The sequence below is a fragment of the Cydia pomonella genome, chromosome 14 (genome assembly GCF_033807575.1).
Source record: "Cydia pomonella isolate Wapato2018A chromosome 14, ilCydPomo1, whole genome shotgun sequence".
NCBI lineage: Eukaryota > Metazoa > Arthropoda > Insecta > Lepidoptera > Tortricidae > Cydia > Cydia pomonella.
In genome coordinates this window covers 19,486,528-19,512,977 of record NC_084716.1, presented here as the reverse complement: position 1 = coordinate 19,512,977, position 26,450 = coordinate 19,486,528, and the positions used below count along the sequence as shown (strand labels likewise).

General features: G+C 36.4%; 1 protein-coding gene and 1 long non-coding RNA gene across 3 annotated transcripts in view; both read left to right on the top strand.

Moving 5' to 3' along the window:
* The window catches only part of LOC133525151 (alpha-N-acetylgalactosaminidase), a 126,097-nt gene that overhangs the window by 60,868 nt on the left and 38,779 nt on the right, over positions 1-26,450 (top strand). The gene's annotated exons all lie outside the window — the stretch shown is intronic.
* LOC133525158 (uncharacterized) lies at positions 3,118-25,321 on the top strand. Its single transcript, XR_009800523.1, has 2 exons — positions 3,118-5,287; positions 24,027-25,321. It is a non-coding gene; the product is annotated as an uncharacterized LOC133525158 (long non-coding RNA).

The window sequence follows — 26,450 nt, the reverse complement described above, 5'->3', positions numbered from 1 at the left end:
GGATGTAATACCTCTGGTATTACAGGCGTCCATAGGCTACGGAGACTGCTTACCATCAGGCGGGCCGTATGCTGTTTTTAACAGGATGATATATACATTAGTCCCCAATCCATTGGGCTAGCGTGGGGACTATAGCCCAAGCCTTCTCGCGCATGAGACGAGGCCTGTGCCCAGCAGTGGGACGTATATAGGCTGAATTATTATATTATTATACGAGTACTTCTTAACAATGTGACTTTGTGAGCTGTCTAAAAAATGTATAAACAAAAAATAAGTACTTAGTTGAGGAATTATTTACATCATACTCACCACCACCACCACTACCATTACTACCATTTTGAACATTTTCCTTAAAAAAAACGACAGAAAAATTATATCTAAACTGAACCTGCTCACAAATTTTTACGAGAATCGGTTGAGAATTGCGACCTATAGAGGAGAACATAAGGACATACGAAAGCAGTTTGCCCGAGTCAAAACCGTAGCCTTCGCTAACGCTTCGGTCAATTAAAGCATATTAACATATTAACAAACTGTTTTACTGTAGGCGGTAGTTAAAAATGACGATCTAGGCATATCTAACATCCTTGAAACCCACTACTGCAATCAAGCTTTTAAAATAAACCTACATGATTCTTCATGTTTGTTATAAATGGGTATCTGTCTCGTTACTAAATGTATTATTTGGTTCCATTTAAGGGTCCCCAGCAAGCTCGGTTCTTCATACAAACATTGTTCTTACAATAGGATAAGGTATATATTATATAATTAGTTTATAAAAAAATCTGCGAATTTTAGATTTTCATACAAAAATTATTTTTGCTCTAATTCGTTTGTTTTATAAAGTGGAGAAACATAAAATAATTTCAAGCCTAGATATACCTCATGTCATTGTATGTGCAAAGTTTCATTACAATCCAACACGTAGTTTTAAAATGAGAAAGATACTCCGTTTGTATGGGAAGGTGAAATTCGGTCGAGCCTGCCGGGGACTCAAGCTAAGCTACTTAAGATGCATGTCGAATAGATCAAATATATCAGTAACAATATCAATAAATAATAAATAAATAAATATTATAGGACATTATTACACAAATTGACTAAGTCCCACAGTAAGCTCAATAAGGCTTGTGTTGAGGGTACTTAGACAACGATATATATAGTATATAAATATCTATAAATACTTAAATACATAGAAAACACCCATGACTCAGGACCAAATATCCATGCTCATCACACAAATACATGCCCTTACCAGGATTTGAACCCGGGACCATCAGCTTCGTAGGCAGGGTCACTACCAACTAGGCCAAACCGGTCGTCAAAATAACAATGAACGAAACGTTTTTGGTTGCATTAAAATTAGTATAAACCTACACCCCACGAGCAATTGTTGCACATATACCTACACCATTTCAATACACATAACAATGAACATATTCCGTAATTTTAGTAATTTTAATCGTTTATTTACTTACCGGATAAACAAATGATCTGTTACTCTCGTGGGAATCTAGATGGACGGCTATCCTTGGCACCCACACGTTTTGCAACAAGCTTATTCATATGCACGCCTCTGTTCCTTCACAGATCACTTACTTGTACATGGAAGATGTAAGGTGACTCATTGATTTTGTATGAGGCCGCGACTGCTTTGAGTTGTCTCCATGTTAACATAAACTTAACGAGCTATAGATATTACACAACAACAACACAACAAGACAAGACACAACACACAAACACAACAACAACACAACAACACAAGTAACACAACACAACACAAACGACGTGGCAAGACAAAACAAAGTGGTGGGACAAGTGGTGTACTGGAAGAGAGGCCTATGCTCAGCAGTGGGCGATAAAAGGCTGATATGATGATGATGTATGATGAGATATTACAAATATACCGTGGTAAGAGACTCAAATTAGATTTTATTACATGAACTGTCAATGTGCGTCCAAATCTAGCAAATGCGCCATGAGTGCGCACGCATTATTTTTCATCAGATTGCACGCTTAGTAAACACAAAATATGTCACTGAAAAGATAATTAAACGTCCTTTAAATTGATACCAATATTATTTAGGTAGTGCAATTACACTAATACGTATAATCATTTAAATCCGGTTTGTGAACTAAGCATGATGTTTTCGGTGGCAAATGTATGATAATTGTAAGAAGGATATTCAAGGGGCTGGTGTGGGTAATGGCACCACTTTTTAGCCTGGCAAAATCAGGTTTCTAGGACCATAGGAACACCACTACAAGGATCAGAAGTCAAACTGCGGTCTAATAATCATGCATACGATACAGTTCTAGAGATCCTGGTCTAATATTAATTATATGAAATTCATATCTAGTCCATTAGGGCTAAGATGGTGGCTCTTTATCAATAGTGACAAGTGATAAAAATGGACCCATGCTGCCACCGCAGATCAAATTAATATCCTATAATTAAAATTAATATTCGCCTGACAGACTCGAGGTTACATGGTGGAATGAGCTCACAGATGGGCGTGGAACCTAGTGGATAAGTCGATTTATCTGTTTACTAATAAAGCTTTGATGACTTCTATTGTTTACGATGTGAACCTGTCATAAGGCGCGATTACACAAGTACAAATAAACATTGAACTTAGTAATATTTATGACGAAGTACATTATTGATTACCTAAAGTTGAGTTAAATAAAGCCCTGAGTTATAAATACATAGGCGTATGATGGCCATAGGCCATCATATTAAAGCTGATGCTGGAGCCGCTTAGTCAGGTGACGTGTTCAAAGTCAAAAGATTACATAGTTTAAGGCCTATTACCAGTGCTTCTACACGTGCAGCCTGTGGGTAAGATACACGCAGAGTACTCTCAATACCTTGAGAGTACAATACAATAATGCGTACTGTTGGGTCTGCCACGCTACTGAAGTGCATCAGGTATGTTCGCGGAGGCTCGAACCGACGGCTTTCAGGCCATAATGCGCAAGCGTACTGCCTCAGGGCTCCTCTACACGATGGCCCAGCGTAGGCCAGTCTAAGGGACGCAGTTATGCGGTGGAATGAGATAGCAATATCACTTGCTCCCTCTAACGCATAAATGCGTTCCTTGGACTGGCCTACGCTGGACCATCGTGTAGAGGAGCCATCACTGATGCGGCGGTTGCGCGGTAGCTCCATCAGTCAGCTACGTGTGCTGGCCGAGAGGTTAGACTGCCGGTTCCAGCACCACTGGATGCTGCTGCACCTGCAGCGGTAGTGTCTTATTTATGTTATATAATTTTTGTATTTTTAGTTTTATTTTTTGAATCAACATAGGTAGCTTATTAATTATCATCATATTTATCGTATAATTGTATTACCTATAGCTTTATTATTACTTAATTTTACAGCACATTGGCGCCCCTTAGCTGTAATGCTGTAAAATTGTATCTCAATAAATATCAAATAAATAATGATAAAAAAGGCACTTCACGCAATAAACCGTTGTAATACTAAAGCTAACAACTAGGAAGTCCCCAACCCGTCAATCAAGCCACGTAAGGACCGCAAATACGACAGAGATGTCTGGGGTAATAGTTTTTGACCGCAGTGTGACTGATGCCTAACCGCGAGTTGGCACAGTGGGAAGACAGTAGGTCAGCTGAGAAATTCTTTCGAATGCGGCTAGGTTTCAATTGGCTTTAGCAACTGACTGATATTGCAACTACGATTTTAAAAATCATGGCCTGTAAATTTTCTCTGTCCCTTTATTATACGACACGAAAAAAGTGTAAAGTTTGTTCTCGTAAGGAAAAGAGAGTATCATCAACATATAATTGATACTTAAATAGATAGAAGTTAGGTCGCCAAGACAAAAGTGCGACTTCATGGCAAGTTGATTTAGCACGCTCCCATACACACATCGGTTTTGAGCCATTCATCGCTCAGTCTTGAATTCTACGTACAATGCGTGTGTCGCGTGTAAACATGAGGAACAACGACTCTTTGCCCCTGTCAATCTTTCAACTCTCTGATCTTCACATAGACGTATAAATACAGTAAAAACCGGAAAAGTACGAGTCGGACTCGCCTTCTGAGGGTTTCGTACAAATTTAACTTATTTATTCTTTACAAATGTAAAGTTTTCAGATTTTTCCCTGTACTTTAGGTAGTATAAGACGATATTACTTAGTATCGACATATACGTTTTTGAGGCAAAAATGATCGTAACTTTTTTTTACGTTAACTTAAATGTTGGATTGTTTCACAGTTTCAAGGGACTGCAGACCTGAGTATACGGTTTTAATTTAAACTCGATTCCTCCACGCATTCTCGAGGTACAGGGTCTTGACAGACAGACAGACGGACAACAAAGGGATCCTATAAGGGTTCTGCTTTTTCCTTTTGAGGTAAGGAATCCTAATAAAAAAAGATAAAGTGTTCACAATGTCGTTATATTTTAAATTGATCGATTGAATTGATTTGATAAATCATTTAGTTCTGACATTTAGAGATATTTACACCTCTAAATAATTTTAGATATTTTTTTTGTATCTGTTTTTTATTATTATTATTATTTTAGTTATTTTTTGTAATTGTATTTTATACTTAATTGTGGATGTGCTTGTATTTGCTTGTATGTAAATTCCATGTTGACGTGTAAAAGTGCCCTTGTGGCCTATTTGCTGAATAAATGTTGAAGTTGAAGTTGAAATGTTGAAGCTGAAGATCGCCTACTGTACTCAATGTCTCTGTGCGCGAGAAAGTGGCCCCAGGTCGGCGCGCGCGCCACTGACGTAACAAAGAGTTCGCAAATAGTTCGGCTGTTTTACTTCAAGCCGTACTACACTTTATGTCCCTAGCAATACAGATCAATTCATACCGCACCGACCAATGTAATCGCACCAATGAAGATCGTGCGACAATTATTGCTTTTTTCTTAGCATACTTTTTTAAAACTGTCACATCTTTCGTACAACCCATGCGATTTTGAACTTTATTAAAATATGTTTTGAATTGAATTTCGTTTAGTCGTCAATTGAGACATATGATTTTAAGGAGATAAATTAGTTTCTTGTAGTATTTGTAGTATTGACATTGAATGATACTGTGACATTTTTTATTATGATAGATTACGAATGCAATCTTTCTACTTCTCAACTGTTTGCGAGTGTGGCATGTAGTGTATGTGGTAAATATTTTACACATAGCCGGGGTAACATTCATTTTAATTTACTATGGCAAGTACCAGAAAACCGCAGCCAAATAACACTAGACCCTACTCATAGTGTTGTGTTCCTGCCGGTGAGTAAGGTTGGGCGGGTTTAGGGTCGACAACGCGCATGTACATAGACAGGAGGCGTACATAGGCTGCGGAGACTGATTACCATCAGGCGGGCCGTATGCTTGTTTGCCACCGACGTAGTAAAAAAAAAAAATAGAATTGAAACGTAGATGTCACGCAAAGAACGAAAAACTAGTCACGAAATAGTATAGAAGTGATATTTCAAGAATGGCTAACTAAATATTTAAAACAGTGCGACTTAAACTGTTAACATTTAGGGTCTTGAAATTTTAAACATAATTATATTCTTCAAATATGTTGTAGGTATAACTGAAGCTCCACTAAATAAGTTTTTTTTAAATCCAAAATGTTGAAATGGCGCTAAAGTTTTGAAGTTTTATAAGAGGGTTATTCTTACCTGATAGTCATGTTACCACCAAGTTGTTATAACACTTGTAACAGGTGAGAAAAAACTCAAAAACTTATTTTGGTGGTAAATAGTTGCAGTTCTTTTTCTCAGTTGTTACCACTGCGAACAGGTGAGAAAAAGAATCTGAGCTGTTACCACTAGTAACGATTTTGTGGTAACTATTGAGAATAACATGGGTTATATGGGAATAACTATTGGGAAAGTCTACAGTACCTAATACTTTTATTGTTTGTGCTTATGTGTTTGCAAATAAAATATTTTTCTTTTACTTCTTTCTATGTAAATGATCCGTTTTGCGCGATCGATTGATAATCGATTGTTACACAATATAATATGTGCGTGCGCATATGTTCGTGTATTTGCTTTGATCGGCATTCATTCTGAACCGGAAACATGCCACTTCATTCAATCACTGGGGCAGTAAATATTGTTCCGCTTTAACAGACTACCGAAGTTTGAGCGTGAATGACATGAAGTTTTACACTTGGTATGACTACCTATGTATAAATAATAATACTAGATTAAGATAATTATTATATAGTAATTTATTTTGTACTCAGGTATGTCCTTAAACTAAGTCCAAAAGAAAGGTATTTGTGAATGTCATCTCGCTTTGTGTGGTGGGGCACAGCACAGCGGATATCATTCCAGATCTAGAGCAGAGCCCAACTGGGGATGTACCTCCATCTTACAGAAAACCGCAGCCAAATAACACTTGACCCTACTCATAGTGTTGTGTTCCTGCCGGTGAGTAAGGTTGAGCTCAACGAGGCTGCGGAGTGTTAGGGTCGGCAAAGCGCATGCACTCGTAACTCCTCTGGAGTTGCAGGCGTCCATGGGCTACTGAGACTGCTTATCATCATGCATGCTTATTTGCCAACGACGTAGTATAAAGAAACAAAGAAATTATCCAGTTATTAGTCACAATATTTTTCTTCTGAAAAGTGTCCCTGTTGTATTTGAGAGGGAATCACTGTTTTTTCAAGCCTGGCAATGTTTGGCATGGGTAGGAAATGTTGAAAAAGTTGAAGGTAACCTACAATTTTAAAAAGGTACCTACGTAATATTAGTATGCTTTGAGATAGGTATAAATTCAATGATATTATTAAAACAAAATACCATTACCCAATAATCTGGGTACAGTAATGTCACTAAATCGCCTTATGGAATTAAGTGAAAGTTGTATTAAGTAGTGTGCTGTAAAAGCATTTAACTGTTTGATAATAGTGCTAAGTGTACCAATCGTTTTTGTTGACTTTTACTTTTGTATTAACAATTATGTTTATCTATAGAAAAATGTTGGATCATAGATTTTTACTCGATATTTTTGGGTTTATTATCAAATTGGTAGCAGCAGGTTCTTAGAGAGATTATGGGGGAGCGAAATTTTAAGTAAAAGTGCATTACTATAGAGGCCGGGAAACGAAGGGTTGCAGGCCAAGTAGATATAGATAATAGGTATACATGGCTGGCAACCCTGTTTCTGGCCGCGATTTGTATAGTGATTTTCTCAAATTTACAATAAATAAAAATTGACAATTTATTTTATTCTTAAAAAAGAAGTAAAGTAAATCATTTATTTTGCCAAACATTATGTGTAGCTGGTGGATTACAAAGTTATTCAGTATCAATAATGTTTGTACCTTAATTTAGGCATGCAAAAGTTCAATTACATATTTACATAAAACTAAAATATTATAACCACTCACATGATTCCAGCAACTAAGGTTTCAACATTTCGCACCTCTAAAATGATCGTCGCAACTCGAGTTGCGAACGGAGTGTATGCGGTTTTTTATTTCTTATCTGTGAAGGGCTGCACAGATATGGTGTAAACAATTATTAAAACACAGAATACCAACGTGACAATATTTAAAAAATGTTTCAACCACATAGACATAACCACAGTATTTTTTATCTATGTCACTTTGCAAGTTGTTCGGAAAAGTGCGTGTGTTAAAAGTTGCTGCGTGTTTTAAAATGCCGTAAGTATTCAAATTTACACATTTCTGTTAGTATTATATATTAAATTACTCCGCGTTTATTGGTCTATTAGATTAAAACTATATTTTAGACCTACTTAATATTGATGACCATAAAATCTCACTTCAAACCAATAACTCTGTAGATTTTTGGCGTGTTTCCTATTTTAATGCCCTAGATTTCTATGATTATCAAATATATCTTGAGCAACCTATAGTCATTAAATAGTTCGATTATTAAATTACATTAATAAACAATAAAATGCATTAAATCACTGTGTATTATCCAGGATTAGCGAACAAACCATGTGACGGAAAATTGTAAGTACAAACACAGCAACTCTGGTTGCTTAAAGCATTTCTGTACATCGTAAGGCATATGGTACACTAGACGTTGCATACGCGTTTTGGGGTGTTTGTTACTACTTACTTATAATTTCTATTTACTAATATTTCTTTGCTATATTGCCCGGATCCTGGGGTAGCTTGCCGTTTTTCGTCTGGCAGTGAATGTGTTAAAAGTTCCTATTTCTGTTGAACATCTGCACCGCGCGACTGTTGTGTCTCCGACCTAAATAGGTAGCCATCTTTGTTTTTGACATGGCGCAGGTCAGTTTGTTTGTTTATTTACGTTTGTAATCAGTATAATTTCATGTGTTAATAGTTATTATTTGCTTATTGTGCTTAATTTGTTGTAAAGTGTATGTTATGGTGTATATATTATACGTGTTAGTGTAGTTGTAAGTTAGTTCGGTTGTTGGTGATCGGCCGTTTTATAAACACCAAAGTTTAGTAGGTATGTAAATACTCTTTTGTTATTTTAAGTTATAAAGCCACTATCATTGTGATAATTACATAAATTATGTATTTTATTTCAAGGTAATTAGTGTCTTAAACGGTTTTTTACTATATTTTTGTACTTCAGTGTCTAAATTAGCCACAAAAAAATCACGAACATAGCACATAGTTACACGCCAGGTGGAGCAATTCGAAAGTTCCTTATCAGAATTTGAATCAGTTTTACTCTGCAATTTTATAGGTGAGCTATCAAGGTTTTTAGTATCAATTAAAAGCTTATTAAGCCTTCTTTAAATTGAATACAAAAAAAAGATATGTTACCGATTTAGATTTTTTATTAAAAATAGTTTTCTACTATAACTCGGAAATTATTCCTTTGGGTAAACTTCGTGAATTTTTAATAATTATTTTTATTATAACAGCAAATAGCTAAAGTAAGAAAATAAATTTCTTTGTTTCTTTATCATTATAAAACTGAAAGAATTATTCCAAATGCTTAAGCAAAAGCAAAGTTATCGATTTTTGAAGATATCACGACACTGTGCCGTCGTATCTGCGAAATGGCAGAGCAATTCAGGGCACCTTTCGTTAAAATCGGAATCATGTGAGTGGATAACATTATTATACATTATCTATTTACAATACAAACGCAATACTTATTAATTACGTTTATAACATTACCTAGTACTACTAATAGGTACTAGTATTTATTTGCAGTACACATTGTTTTGTCCATGTCCAGTTAACACTCATTGGCTTTACATGTAAGAAATTCGGATACTGAGTAATTTTTTTTTCCCTAGCCTTTTTTTTTTGTAACACAAAAATTTATGCATACATTCTCAAGATAATTCCAGCGAACAAAGCCTTTTAGGGCTTAACTGCCGCTGTAATCGCTCTTACACTCTATAATATTATGAGTAGGTTTATTATTTACATTTTAAAACCATGGAGTTTTTCATATCACGAAGTCTGCTATCTTGATGACTATTATAAGGTGTTAGGATCGCGGTTCCGCTTATATTCGCCTTCGTGAAATGAGATATTCTTATAAGTGTGACATACATTTAATTAACTTACCTAAGATATGCGGCTTTCAATATTATATATATGTAAGCGGTGGTGGCCGAGTGGATATGACGTCCGACTTTCAATCCGGAGGTCGTGGGTTCAAATCCTGGCTCGTACCAATGAGTTTTTCGGAACTTATGTACGAAATATCATTTGATATTTACCACTAGCTTTTCGGTGAAGGAAAACATCGTGAGGAAACCTGCATACATCTGCGAAGAAATTCAAAGGTGTATGTCAAGTCCCCAATCCGCATTGGGCTAGCATGGGGACTATAGCCCGAGCCCTCTCGCGCATGAGAGGAAGCCTGTGCCCAGCAGTGGGACGTATATAGGCTGAATTATTATTATTATATTTATGGAGTGATTTTTGGAACTGATTTATTGGAAGACCAGCTATACAAGACGGTAACTTATTATACAGTGTGATTGCCATTCCCATTACATTATTACGATAAAACGCAGTTTGGCTTTTACATCCAATTGATTTGTGTACTATTTGATGATTAAATGCCAAGACGTTGTGTTGTGTCACAATTTGACGTTTAAAAGCAAAAGAAGGTTCCCTTACAAGCCTAGGTGTGTAAGGCTGTATGAAACTCCTTTACATATTATCTTCACTCATCTCACCGGATACGTAGTACAGACCTAATTTGAAGTAACATTAACATTCAAAAATTCAAAATTCAAATTCAAAATGTTTAATTTGCAAATATAGGTAGTAGTGATGATTATCTTACAATGAGTAGTGTCGCTATATTTGAGCAACAGGCATGCAAAAAAACATATGTACAAATATGTAGGAACGATTTTAATTTTAAACGTATTATATGTTTAAGATTAAAATTATTCCAAGGTATAGGTGGTCTTACATCTAAATTAAATTAATGTATTTCATTGCAAAATTGAAAAAATATAGATTACTTAGAGTTATTATTGTGAAAAAAAACATATAAATGGCTGGATATACAGTTGTATGTGAATTTTATTACAACGCGACATTCTAAGAATAAAATTGTCCCATTATTACAAAAAAAAGAAAATATTTCAAAAAAAGTTCAACGTCTCAATTGAGTCTTGTTTCATACGTTATCTACATCTATTATGAAAATTACCAACATAAATTGTATTGTATTCGTTTTTATTACTGTTATTGGACATGCACAACGAAATCAATAAAATTATGACTAATTAAAATTCATATCTATTTACTTTTTATTAATATCTGGAGCATGGTTAAGATTGAGAAATTTGTTGAGGTTATAAACTAGTTTTGATACGACTGTGACGACCGTGACTGGCGAGTATATTATGCAAGAAATGTGTTTATTAGGCGTGCCAGTAGACTTTATAATGAACCAATTCGCCAGACGATATCGGCCTGCCAATTATTAGCGATTGTCAGCTTTTGCGAACTGACAGGCTGATATCGTCCGGCGAACTGGTAATCAGTGGGCCACTTAATATTGATGTTTAGACATATTCAGACAAAAGTGTACCCTGTAATTTTTTTTAAACCTTACAATCTTTGGGTTATTTTTACTCAGAGCACTATCGATTTCATCAATAGGAAAAAGTGTTACACTTTTAATTCTCAGTTTTGTAACGTAGTTAACCGTACATGTTGTATGAGCCGTTATAAAAGTGACTAATAAATTTTATATTATTGTGTATTTTTTTTTCTGAAACCCCCCATTTACCCGTTTTTATGTCGTAAATAAGTGCAGTGCTTAATTTGCAGGTTTAAGTTTACATTTTGTTGATAATAGTTTTATTTTATTTTATTTATTTGGAGAACAAATAGAGTAAAATGTACATAAGGCTCTATTAAAACTAACTTACACACTAAAACATACATTTTCCTCCACGACAGTCCTCACCGAGATACACAGTAGTGTTGAGTTGCTCACTCGTGAGGCACCTCATTTGTACCACTCATTTTGTTAAATTGTCGCAGAACTTCACACCGCATAAATGTCATACATCACTCCTCAATTAATTTTACTCATTTACTCGCGCGCATCACACACAGCTCTTACCACTCAAACCATTCAAACACTTCAAATTTTTAAAAAAAACTCAGCCTGTCAAACTCACTCGCGTTCCTCACAACTCGCAAGAGAGTCGCGAGGCGCTCGGTGCTCGCCGACATTCAAATGAAGAAATGAGTCATTGACGTCATCGTATTCATCGCTCACACTATCAACTGCCCAACTACAAACCTTATTGCAACGACAAAAGGTCCACCGAGAAATTTGTTGTGTTTGTACCATTCACTCGCCTCACTGTGACATCCCCTCAAAAATCCTTTCAAAATGAAACAATGAATTAGATTTACCGAAAGAGGGAGTGAGACAGACACGCGCCGTGCTTCAATAACACCTCATCGAAAATACGTTAAAAATGAAACACGAAAGAAAACAAGCGTAAGCGTCCGCAAGCTTACATACATATTACGCCATTTTGATCCTAGCATTGCTAAGTTACTTGTCAAAAGCGAAAAATCGAAGTCATCAAAGAACCTACCGAAGAAAGTTTTTTCTCTCTGTCGTACTTGTAATTTCATATGTAAGTGCGACAGCAAAGCAAAACTTCGTGGTTCGCGGTAGGCCTCCATATTTGTTAGCTATTATTGTACTAACGCACATACCAGTATTACCTGACCTCAAGTACTCATATTGCTGTTGTCATGTATAATCTGAATCAATTAGACTGGACTTTGAAATGGTTACTTGATAAGCGATTGAAATGCCAACCAAGTCTCACTGGGCATTTACGAAGCTTGCTTAGAAACAGTTATCGTTTAAGAGACCAAAATATTATTTAAATTATTGAAATATAATATAGTGGCGTACACAAAATATGATATTTTACATTAGTTTATTAATAAAAAAGTAAATATAATTTGTATAGGTGAAATAAACATGTACATTTTAACGATTTGAATTTGTAAAACTTTTTGTTAACGTGCTTCGTATAGTATTTCGATCATTTATGATTTTGACATATTTATAGTACGAGAAACTCTAGAAAGTTGTTCATAATCTTTAGTTGTGTTTTATAAATAGTGATCAGTGACCATTCTTATAATTATGCCAAAATAACAATATATTAACATTGTTTTCGCGATAAAATATACCTGTGGGTCTTTCTTTGTGTCTTTTGCATACAAAAATCAAGTGTATATTACACGCCGGTGGCATTACCGCGCGAACGTTATTGATGCTTTCGTTTGTTATCATATTACAATGATATTATTACTGATAAATTATGAGGTGGTAAGTTAGTAATTTCTATATAATAATGGTACAAAAAATATTGGATTTGTTCTCCTTAGTTTGTTAATTGTTTGTTTGGTAGTTTATGGTTAGTATTTATTTCAATATATGAATGTTAAACTTAAAATGATATCAAGTACCAAGGATTGGTACTGAACAATCTAACAATAAAAATAATAAACTGCTAATTTAGAACAAGTTTCATAAAAGCATCAAATTAAGTTGCAATAGGATGTATGTACTTTAACTCCTTAGTTTGATTCTTAAATGTATGTCTTCTGTTGTTAAAGTTCTGTTTTAAACCTCCAGAATTGCACTCCAATTAAATATTTAAAAGGAAGTTTAGCAATGCCTAAATATGTATTTACATTAAATATGGTTTGCTGCCGTTGGAGTTGATGGAATAGTCGATGCTGCAAAACTGCTAGTACCTCTCCTCATTTGAAGTAAGACATTGTAAAACCTCATTTTAGAGAATGAGGTACTCATACAAACTCATTTTAAATTGATGTCCTACCCATCACTAATACACAGTCCAATTCAGTTTACTTATTCTAATTATGATATGAATATGTATTTCCTATTGGCACAAACTATTGCATATTGGTAAACAAAAACAAACAATTTGTAGCATCTTATGTCTAAAGGCTATAATTACAAATAACACTTTAATAACAGTTTAATAATTATACACGATGAAACTTAATCGGTGATCAGGGACCAATTTTTCTAATTCATTCATCGATGGCAATCATCTTTAACTACGGGACCAACCCCGAAATCGCGAAAAAAATTGGCTGTTTCCACCAATCAACGTGCTAGCTATCTTCAAGGACATATAACTAATATCAAAACCGTTACAAGCTGTAAAATCAGAATAGGGTCCTCCTTTCATCTTGATATGACACGCTGCGTGTAAATGTGATTTAATATCCATTAATGAAATTGATCTGTTTTCAGTAACATCATTTTTAATGATAATTATATTCTACTGTCAATCTTAGTTAGTGAGCGCTGAAAATCAATTACCACTTTGATAGCCCCATTATTTTGCATATAATGTAAAGATATACTCGAATGTATATATAGACTTCGCATGTGTCGCAACTTGTCATAAACATAGTAAACTTCTTTAGTGTCTTTAGTGGTATTGTCTTTTTTATTTAGTCCTTAAATGTCTAACCCCCTTATTCATAAAACTTTACGGGCCTGATTTAGTTAAATTATGTTTTCTCCCTTTCTGACAAATACATAAGTCAAAATGACAGATAAAGACAAACGATTCATAGCGAATTCAGGCCAGTAACGCGTTTATGAATAACGCCATATATGTCTAAAAAAGTAATAATCGTCTTCCTTGTGTTCCTGGTTTTTTGCTACGGCTCATGGAAGCGTTGGGTCCGCTTGGTAACTAATCCCAAAAATTGGCGTAGGCACTAATTTTTAAGAAAGCGACTGCCATCTGATCTTCCAACCCAGACAATAAACTAGACCTGATTAGGATTAGTCCGGTTTCCTTACGATGTTTTCATTGTTCCGGCGCCACTTTTTGATATTTAACAAATTAAACACATGTCAGTGAAAGAATAAGGATCAAAATCGAATGGCGTTCTAAAAAATTTATTCATGTGTCGAAATATGGCAGTAAATTTACGTGACTACAAAGTTTTCTTTGATAACACCTCTATTGCAAATTCTCTTTGCTGTTACTCAAACATTTCTTTCAGTGCGCTCCGCTGCAAAAGTGCGTGATCTACTCGTGTTTATAGCCATATGTCTATCTCCATTAAGCATTAACTGTCATCTGGAGCGTAAACAGAGCATATGTCATTTATAATGGCCGTCAAGATCATCTCTTACGAGTGATAGTAATGGCATATTTCAACGCTCAACGACTGATTTACATTCGCGTTACTTTGCAATATTGCGTATGCCTTAATTGGTTTGAAATGGTAGTTTAAGAGCAGATTTATTTAAGATGTGTTCCAGACAATTAACCATTCCGCTTTTGGTACCTTTGCTTACTGGTAACTCTTATTACCTAGGCAGTATAGTTGAATTAACAGTGTCGAGAAAATTATAATATGTATTCAGTATGATCAGAACGTTCTTTACCTATTAAATATTTTGTTTATTGGCGCTCTCACTGCGTTCGACCGTCAAACTACCTCGGCAGAAATGTGTGCCTTTCATCCCTTGATTAACAAACTAGTATTTCACCCTAATTTGATTTCTAATAATTAAAATTAGTGTTTCGTTTCATAAATATTTATACTTTTACCTAAATAGTTAAATGAAAGTATCCTCGAGGAATGCTACAAAAAAAATATACTTAAAAAACTTGTTTTTGTTTTTTTTTTAGTACTACGTCGGTGGCAAACAAACATATGGCCTGCCTGATGGTAAGCAGTCTCCGTAGCTTAGGTACGCCTGCAACTCCAGAGGAGTTACATGCGCGTTGCCGACCCTAAACCCTCCCCCCCCTCGATGAGCTCTGGCAAACTTACTCACCGGCAGGAACACAACACTATTTTTTATTTTTACTTATTTATTTAATCCTTATTGCACAATACATGAAGGTACAAATGGCGGACTTAATGCCTTAAGGCATTCTCTACCAGTCAACCAATGGGTTAAACCAGAAAGATTAAGCAGGTGCAGTGTCTTTTAAAGACTATGAGTAGGGTCTAGTGTTATTTGGCTGTGGTTTTCTGTAAGGTGGAGGTGTACTTCCCCAGCTGGGCTCTGTTCTAGATCTGGAATGACATCCGCTGTGCTGTGCCCTACCACACAAGGCGAGATGACATTCACATTGCCCATACCTCTCTTTTGGATGTAGTTTAAGGACGTACCCAGGTCCGAGTCTTTCCTTGTATTCGAAATAAAATGATGCCTTTCACCCCTCATCATTTCATCCCTTGGTTGTGATCTAGTTTATCATCATCATCATCATCATTATGTAAGTAAACACTTTATTGTACGCTAAAAAAGAATTAATGAGAACGTAAATGTAGAATACAAAGGCGAACTTATCTTTAAGAGGGATCTCATCCAATTAACCTATCATTCCACGGAGACGAAGTCGCGGGCAGAAGAATATTTATAAACATGTAAAATGAAAACCGTATGCGCATCTCATCCGTCTAATGAACTCTAATCTGCATAAATATAAACATATTTGCATTAGGCGGTGAACAAACTTTGTCTGCTAATAAACGAGAAGATTTTATGTAAATTGGCACTTGGCACCTCGGTGTATGGTGGTGTTGCAAACGCTAAAACGAACGGCCTGATTCGAACTTTAACCTCCTAAGACCCTGAGTACAAATTTTTGTACATATTCCAAAATCTATTTTGAACTTTTATTATATAACTAAGGGTTCCAAATTCAAAAAACGAATTATTGGTTCTGAGTCTCAGGAGGTTAAGAGGGAAGTATAGTATAGCACCTGGTCGTCCATACAAGAACAAAATGTTTTTCAACTTCTAAATATTTTGCATTCTGCAGTCTTTTTAGTATTTTATTGACACAATGAAAAACTAGTTTTTTAGGGTTCCGTAGTCAACTAGGAACCCTTATAGTTTCGCTATGTCCGTCTGTCTGTCTGTCTGTCTATCCGAGGCTTTGCCCCGTGGTCGTTATCGTTAGTGCTAGAAAGCTGAAATTTGGCATGGATATATAAATCAATAAAGCCGACAAAGTCGTAGAATAAAATCTAAACATACTAAAATACATAGAAAACACCCATGACTCAGGAACAAATATCCATGCTCATCACACGGAATAAATGCCCTTACTAGGATTTGAACCCGGGACCATCGGCTTCGTAGGCAGGGTCATTATCCACTAGGCCAAACTGGTCGTCATAGCTGGTTTAGTAATAACTAAATGAAAGGACGAAATTTCTAGTTTTTCCGTAGTCTTATACTTACGGATATTTTTATTTTCGGAACTTTTGCAATTCTGATGCATATTTTTGACATTTCCCTCATACGAATTTCGAGCATTGTTTCCGAAGCCCTCAAGCTACACTGTGTTGCCAGATCATTCGACTCGCTAAGCAACGTGAACATGACCAGGTTATTGACAGTGACATTTGAATAGAACAGACATACAATACTCAACAATGCCATTATTTGACTTCCTGGCGGGTGCCGATTAACATGTCTTTCATTTTTTGTCTGGGAAAAGGTGTTAGGAATTTAAATTTTGTTTTGACAGTTCACATAATAGGTATTTTCTGTGTATTTATATCGTAAGCTTATTATTCAAATTGTTTTTTTTTTTGTCGTAACTGGTGACTGAAGAGCTGGCGGCTTCCTCGCACAACGTTACAATACAAAGAGGAAATGCTGTCAGCATCCCTGGTATAATGTCTCAAGGGCCTATTATAGATTTAAGATATTAATTTAGTTCATTATTTGTACAATTACTAGATGAACTGAGGAGGAGGCGGCCAGTTTCTGCGGTTCAAAGATGTGTTGAAGCGGCATATGAAGAGAGCTCATATAGAGCCAACGACATGGGAGAGTCTAGCTGGTGACCGTCCACAATGGAGGCATATTGTGCAGACGCAGGTGCGTGAATTCGAAGCCAGGCGACGCACAGAACTTGACGATAAGCGTGATGAGCTAAAGGCCAGACCACCTATGGACATAACATATAATTACGTCGGAGGGGTGCTGACCTGTGGCCGCACATTCGCTGCTAAGATTGGCTATGTCAGTCACCTGAGACCGCACCAGCGACACTTTCAGCGGTAGAAAGCAGTTGCTGTGGCCGAAAACGGCTAGGAGACGATGATTGATGAGATGAACTGAACATCACAACCAGGCTGTCTACCATCTCCTTACGCAAAGTGCTTTTGTATTTTGGCCACATTGCCAGGAAAGACAGTGATAACCTGGAAAAGCTGGTGATCACTGGTAAAATCGAAGGCGATAAGCCGAGACGCAGGAGCCCAATGAGGTGGACAGACCAAATTCGCTCAGCACTTGATGTGACGCTCCACGGTGCCCTGCATTCAGCGACAGACAGAAAGAGGTGGCGGCAAATTGTCAAAGAGAAGCTGTTCCATAGAAGTGGCCACGACCCTCAGTGATGAAACCGATGCAAAGAGGAGGACTGTAGTACCTGTGTATACACCTAGATTGTAGACTACCTAGCTTACATATTATAGGAGCTTCGTCTGCCAACAAACCACGCTGTGGTTTGGCAGAAGTATATTGTAAATATTTATAAGGCATGAAACGTGAATAAAAGTTTATTTATTTTTTATATGAGGTAGTTACTAACAAATTAGCTACCGATATTTTAAGACATGCTACTTTACACTAAAACAATTAACTTCAAATAGAAATTGAGAAAACTTTTATTATCTTTTTTTGTTTTCGTTACTGAACTGAAGAAAATAAATAAATAATAATTATATCAAAAAATAGTCATCATGTGCATGTAACTGACAAGATTTTTAACACTTTCTGTTATGTCGACAATTGTGACGTTAGTCAAGTCAAGTCAAAATATTCTTTATTCAAATAGGCCTAGCAACAAGCACTTTTAAATCGTCAAATTTTACAAATATCATCTTAATCTAAATATCAGAGCAATTTATTGATGCAGTTATTATTGTTCTAAAAAAAACATTGAACTATTATAGATATGGTAAACTTAATAATAAGAATTTCACAAAAAGATCGTCAAACATCAAAATTGTATAAAAATACTAGTCTAGAACCTTTCTAGAATAAAATCTAAATGTCAAAAAATACGGTATATATATACATTGAATTATCAATTTCATCATTAATAACATAACAATAAATAATTCATTCTTTACAATCACACTTAATCCCACGGTGTTTCATCATTCATGTAGTCTTGTGTGCTATAATAGGCTTTAGAGATAAGCTTACGTTTTACATAATTTTTAAATTTACTAACAGACAATTCAGTTATAATATTAGGAAGTTTATTGTAAAATCTTACACAATTACCCATGAATGATTTCTTAATTTTATGGAGCCTAGTGAAGGGCACTGCGAGCTTATGCTTATTTCTAGTATTAATATAATGTATTTCACAGTTTTTCTTAAAACTGGCAATGTTTTTATGTACATACAGAATATTCTCATAAATATATTGACAGTGCACTGTCATTATGTTAATGTCCTTAAACTTATCTCTAAGTGTGTCTCTATGGTACATTTTATATATTGCACGAATAGCCCTCTTCTGCAGAACAAAAATGGTATTTATCCCTGAAGCACTACCCCATAGTAAAATACCATATGACATAATGCTATGAAAGTAACTAAAGTAAACTAATCGAGCTGTTTTCACGTCTGTTAACTGACGGATCTTGCTCACTGCAAAAGCTGCAGAACTCAGTCTATTCGAGAGATTAGCAATATGGGGACCCCATTGTAGTTTAGAATCTAAAGTTATACCAAGAAAAACTGTGCTATCTACTAGTTCCAATTCCTCATCCTTGACAATGACACCTGTTTGCTCATTCCTTATGTGACTTGTAACAAACTTAATGCACTTAGTCTTTTTCTCATTTAACAATAAATTATTAACATTAAACCAATTTACTACTTTAGAAATAGCATTGTTTACATCACTGCAAGCTTGTTGCTGTCGTTTGACTTTGAAAATAAGTGAGGTATCGTCTGCAAACAATACTATGTCATGGTGGGTCTTTACAAGGTAAGGCAGGTCATTAATGTAGATAAGGAACAGGAACGGCCCCAATATTGATCCCTGCGGTACACCCATAGAGACCAATGACCCCGGTGATCGCTGTCCACTCACATCAACCCTTTGTATTCTACCGTGTAAGTAAGACTTTATTAAATTCAGTGCCGAGCCTCTTACTCCATAATAGTGCAGTTTCCTGATCAATGTTTCATGACAGACGCAATCGAAGGCCTTAGATAAGTCACAGAAGATACCTAAAGCATCCTGTGACTCCTCCCAGGCATCGAAGATCTGTTTAATTAGCTCAACACCAGCGTCGGTTGTTGAGCGACCCCGTGTAAAACCAAATTGTTTGTTGTGCATTAGATTATTAATGTTAAAATGTTTCAATAACTGACTCAAAACTATTTTTTCAAAAATTTTGCTGAATGTTGGTAACACTGATATCGGTCTAAAGTTAGTGGGGTCGGATGTGCTACCTGATTTAAATAAAGGAGTGACTTTACTATGTTTCATTAGATCAGGAAACTCACCGCAGTCAACACTGTTATTAAATATAACTACCAGGTCAGGCGCTACAACTTCTATTAAGGATTTGACAGTATGAACGGAGACTCCCCAAAGGTCACTAGTTTTTTTTACATTAATTGATTTAAACGCCTTTAATATATCTGAGGCACTCACATGTTCAAAATTAAGGTTTCTAGTACATTCTGGGACATTCTCTTCTAACAGTGTAACGGCAGACGAGGGTGATGAATTTAAGTTCTTAGTTGTGGAAGCTGGTACCTCGGTGAAGAATGTTTCAAATTCTGTTGCTACATCTAAACTGGAATCTACGATTTTGTCATCAATTTTTAGTTTAAAATCTTTCATCCTTTGCTTTGATCTACCAGTCTCCAACTAAAAGGTACCATTTTTTACTCCCGTTTTCAACTAAAAGGTACCATTTTTTTTGTCGGTTGTCGATTAGGTTGATTTAAGTTTGAAACTTTTTGGAAATAGCGGCTTATTGACAACCGACCAATTATTTGTCTTAAGCCACAATTATTTGTCTTAAGTCACGATTATTTGTCTTAAGCCACAATTATTTGTCTTAAGCCACGATTATTTGTCTTAAGCCACGATTATTTGTCTTAAGCCACAATTATTGCTCTTAAATGTCATTGTCAACGTGTCATTTGATTTATCAACGAGAATTGGCCAATTAAGTGTTATGTAAAAGAGGTTTTACAATCTGTTCAATGAGGTCTCATTAACAGGGTGTTTTTACGTAGCAAATTTATTTCCAATTTTCTCCAAAAGAACTATAATGTTTCATACTTAAATATACTACAGTAACCGAGTACTATCAGCTGGAAAAATATCGGTAGCTAATTTGTTAGCACCATATATATCTATTATTTAAATAAAAGCAATGATTATTTTTATTTCTTGAATCTTTACTCGATTTTTGCCTGCTTGCAGGCGGCATCAATATACTACGGAAACTATTAAAATATATACGAATGTAAGTTCTTAAGAACTACATATGTATTTGTTTGATGCATCCCTATGTTAATTAATGTTTAATATAAGGCAGCAGGCGTATTATCGATGAATTTATCCATGTGATAAAATAAATAAATGTCGCTTTTTAAGGCACTGGTCTCACCACCGACGATGAGCGAGAAGCGATTAGAGCTAGAAACTAGAAACGAGTTGGCGAGCAGCGAGAAGCGAGTGTAGTTCTGATAGTTTTGTAGCTCAGCTATAAAATGAGTGTTCGAATGCGACGGGCGATTACTTGCTCAGGCGGGGGATCAACCCAACTTGGAACAAAAAAACTTTTGGATGGAGTTCGGACCGCAAACCATTGCAAAGCGAACAAAACAAAACTTCAGTGCTATTTATTTTTCAAATTCAAATCAGGTCAACTGTCCCATTTCTTTTCTTCTCTTGTCATGGCGGCTACACAGATGATTTTATAAAATACATCGTCATCGTTGTCCGAGCTAGAAAACAATGATAGTTCAAATGATTGTTTTAAAAACATAACAAATACGTGCACTCAAATTTACGCTGTACTGTAGAATGGTCGCTAGTTGGTCTCTCAGCGTAAGTTCCGACCGCCAAACGAGCAACGTTTAGCGAGTACCGCTGAGCGATTTTATCATGGATAGCTTGTATCGCTGCGAGTAAAGTGAGTCCTCGCCGGCACTGTGAACATCCAGCGATCAACTAAAAATATATATCACTCTTTTATCGATACGGAATCTCTATCTTTTGTTTGTTTCTTGAGCATCTGTTGAACTAAATCTGTAAAATTGTGAGAAACCGCTTGGCATCAATTTTAATTGTCACCATCATCACGCCCCAATTCCTTTTCACCGTCAAAGACGGAACACAGAATTTCAATTGAAGCTTCCTCAACCAAAACACATTAAAACACAAGTAACAAGAATCTATTTTCTAAATATAAGTCTTAAAACGTCGACGTAAGGTTTCTTTTGCTTGTTATATCATTGTTCCGATGAGCAAGTTCCGCGTCGAGTTTAAAATGCATATTAAAAACTTTCATTCCGTGATTTGTAATGATTAATATCGCTTTCTTTATCAGGCATCGGTATTGGAACTAAATTGGAGTGCATAAATGGTTTATAATGTAATGTTTATGGTTACTAATAAAGTCTGTTTGTCTGTAAATGCGGCGTCAAATGGATAGAGACGGTCAAAAAAACCGAATATACCGTAACACATCTTTGTTAACAATACAGGGTGAAATTGTTATGTTTGACCATACGCTGAGGGGTGGATAATATAATAACATAATAAGTCACATGCCGATGAAAAACCGGTTTTTTTGTGGGTTACGTTTTAGTTTTCATCTGTAATTTAAATGTTAAAAAGTACTCAGAGCCATAGACCTATCAACGCAGAAAAAAAAAATAAGTAGCAAGAATATGTGACATCAAAAAAATTACGGGTATGTGCGGGTTTTTTTTTTTTTATGGTAGAGGAGGCAAACGAGCAGTCGGATCACCTGATGGTAAGCGATTACCGCCGCCCATGGACACCTGCAACACCAGAGGGGTTGTAAGTGCGTTGCCGGCCTTTGAGATGGGTTACAGCATTATTGCTTTCTTGCGACGATATATAGGTTACTGCACAACTTTTACTATGCGGCCAACTCAGAAATCACGAAAAAAAATCTATCGTCACATACATTTTCGTGAATCATATGTCAATGTTTTCTATCGAACAGCACTTGTCAACCCATAGTAAAAGTTGTTCAGTGTGACCCGCATATTCACCCCTCAGCTATGGTCAAACATAACAATTGATGCTGAGTGTATCTACATAGACACGTTGCTACCTAGACTACGTCTGCTTTGATTATGAGCTGTGTCTGTCCAAAAAATTGCAATAGATAATTACATAATTCTCTTCTTTTCCAAACAGTCCAAAGCTAAGACTTCAACCACAAAATGAAGGGCCGTAGCCCAGAGGACAATCTTGGAGTCATTTACCTATGGTAAACTGATATTTCACCTCCAATTTCGCATGCATCCTTTGAGTCTACACCAAGAAGCTATTTACCTCCTTTTTTATTACAAACTATAAAATATGATATCATTATCTGTATACCCTGAAAAATACGATCAAATTAGGTAGCTTTAAAGGAATAAATAAGTTTTTATCAAGTTCAGTTGATACTTGCTAAACTATAAAAAATGTCACAAACAATAGCTAATATTGTATACATATAAAATTAAGCGAAATGATTATCCAATTTTTAGATTTGTGTACCCAACTAACCTTTGCTGCATTTCTAGAAATAGCGGTGGTTCCCTGATCCCTATAAGACAGGTTTACCAGTTTAGGGCTCAGGATTCTATTCCTAGGCTATCTAACAATAGAATGCTCTTAAAAATATAATACTCTTCTACCGTGTAATAAGCTGCAATTTTGATACCTAAATAAATCATTTTTCATTTTCATCACATTTTTTTCCTAACCACAGTCGTCACTTACAATGAGAAGCTATCAAGTCAATAAATTAATGCATATATTTATATAGCTTAATTATTGGCTCCAAATAGGTAGATCGGATTGCATTACCTGGGTTGAACTTTGACTACACTTACCTCTGGCCTTTACGTCATCTCAACATGCAGTTACGACCAAATGCAGAAAATTATACTTCTGCCGTAAGCGACACACGCTGTACTCTATTCACAAAACATTTGTGAACTCGACTGCACACATTTGTAGTCATAATATATGTATATACATGAGGTGTACAACCCGGTACCGGTTGGACCCGGGTACGTCCTTAAACTACGTCCAAAAGAGAGGTATGGGCATTGTGAATGTCATCTCGCTTTGTGTGGTAGGGCACAGCCAGTGGATGTCATTCCAGATCTAGAGCAGAGCCCAACTGGGGAAGTACCTCCACCTTACAGAAAACAGCAGCCAAATAACACTACACCCTACTCATAGTGTTGTGTTCCTGCCGGTGAGTAAGGTTGCCAGAGCTCAACGAGGGGGGGCGGGTTTAGGGTCAGCAACGCGCATGTAACTCCTCTGGAGTTGCATGCGTACATAGGCTACGGAGACTGCTTACCACCAGGCGGGCCGTATGCTTGTTTGCCACCGACGTAGTATAAAAAAAAACACACCTAATTTTGCACCTAAATTGTACCTTTTTTAATAACACGACGATGGCAAACAAGCATACGGCCCGCCTGATGGTTAGCAGTCATCGCAGCCAACTACAGAGGTGTTACATGCGCGATGCCGACCCTTTAAAAACCTGTACACTCTTTTTTTGAAGAACCCCATACTGTAGACCCTGATTCTCATAGAGCTCATTCCGCTGCCGGAGCGTCCGCGGGAGTAAATTCCTCTCAAACCGCACAGTACGCGATCATTTAGGTTCTAGGGTGGTAGGATGAACACTCTGCAGACGGCGAGCAGTGCGGTGATAGAAAATGGCTGTTGGCTACATGTCAAACAAAAAAAAAATTATAAAATGCTACGCCCGCCGCGAGCACTACAAAGTTGCATCCAACACAGTTTTTAGGTTTACTATAACAATCCATGTTCATACACTGTCCATCTTGTAGTATTAGGTGGTCTGGGGACCTATCAAAGTAAATTTAAAATCATGTTTGGATATCATGGCGTGAGTTATCGTCGGATCTGTCATCCCGATAGGTAAGCAATTACAATTTTTGTGTTCAATTGATGTCTCGATTGGTAACGATTCTCACTTTGCCTACGGGCCATATTTTGACCCGTTGTATCTTATTGTGCTTTGTTCCTACTGTAAGGCCTGAGTGGACGCTTAACTTGGGAAAACGTACAGGAGCGGCCTTAAGTGTAAGGCCTGAGTGGACGCTTGAGTTGGGCGTGCAGCGGGGCAGGGCGTGCGGCGTGCATGTTAAACAAATGCAAACATATAGGAGCGGCCTTAGTGCACGCTGCTCAAATCACTTGTGAGTCCAACGCCACGCTGCACGCCCCGCTGAACGCTCCGCTTCGAGCGTCCACTCAGGCCTTACACTTAAGCTGGCCGGTATCAAATCGGTGAGCTTGGTGAATAATTATTAAGTTGTAGTATGCAATTGACCTCGATGACTTTGGTTGTAAAGTCAAGGGCAACAGTTGGTTTATTTTTGTTAAATTTAGTACTTAATAATCTTGTTGTGTCCTGGAGAATGCATGTTTCGTTCTTTTTTCGTTGGTTAAATAATGTCTGTTAATTTTGCAAAACAATCATATTCGAAAAAAATGTACAAAATAAAATATTTAGGTACATACTACTTACGTCAGAGTCAACGAACTTGCTATCCGTATGTTGCTCTTTAATGTACATTGTACATGAATGAATTGTACACTATAGTCATATAGTTGTCATATATGAATAAATAAATATTAATAATAAATAAATAAATATTATAGGACATTATTACACAAATTGACTCAGTTCCCCACAGTAAGCTCAATAAGGCTTGTGTTGAGGGTACTTAGACAACGATATATATAATATGTAAATATTTATAAATACTTAAATACATAGAAAACACCCATGACTCAGGAACAAATATCCATGCTCATCACACGAATAAATGCCCTTACCAGGATTTGAACCCGGGACCATCGGCTTCATAGGCAGGGTCACTACCCACTAGGCCAGACCGGTCGTCGTATGAATGAACTATAACTATCTTTAAATCGTGGATGATGAGGGCTTGACAGACAATATCCGACTCACAGTCTTTACTGCACAATACCGATTACAATCATAGTTAAGAAATCCAGTAGGTTCTGTAGGTTAGATAGGGCCTACCGGGAACCACATTCGACATGTTGCCTCTCTGTCGTACTTGTTTTGTACTTAAGTGTGACAGGGTGACACCACGTCGAACGTGGGTCGCGGTAGGCCCTCTGGAACCGCCAGTGACGAGACCTTCTTCCGTTCCTTCTCTTCTGGATTGATTGATAGCATATTTCCGATTGTTTCTCAGTGTCATCTTTCTTCTGTCATTACGGCGAATAATTACTAGGTAAATCCTAGTTTGCTCTATTTTGGTCACTATTATCCACGAATCATTTGACGTAATTATTAGTCTCATAAATGACATTCTCTGACATATATATCTATTTTTGCGGCTTTTCTAGTTTTGCAAAAATGAATACTTACGGACAAAAATTTGTATTAAAAAAATTGGCCAAGAACATATCGGGCCATGCTCAGTGTAGGGTTCCGTAGTAACCCAATGAACTTAATTAAAGCAAGGAAAAAGGAATATCTACGGCTACGCATCGTTTCATACGTCTTACTAAGAATGGATTGCGATAACTCAAAAACAGCTTAACTGTTCATATCCGCTATATTCACTGAAAGTCTTTAATAAGCTTTACATTCATGTGTTTTGAACCCATG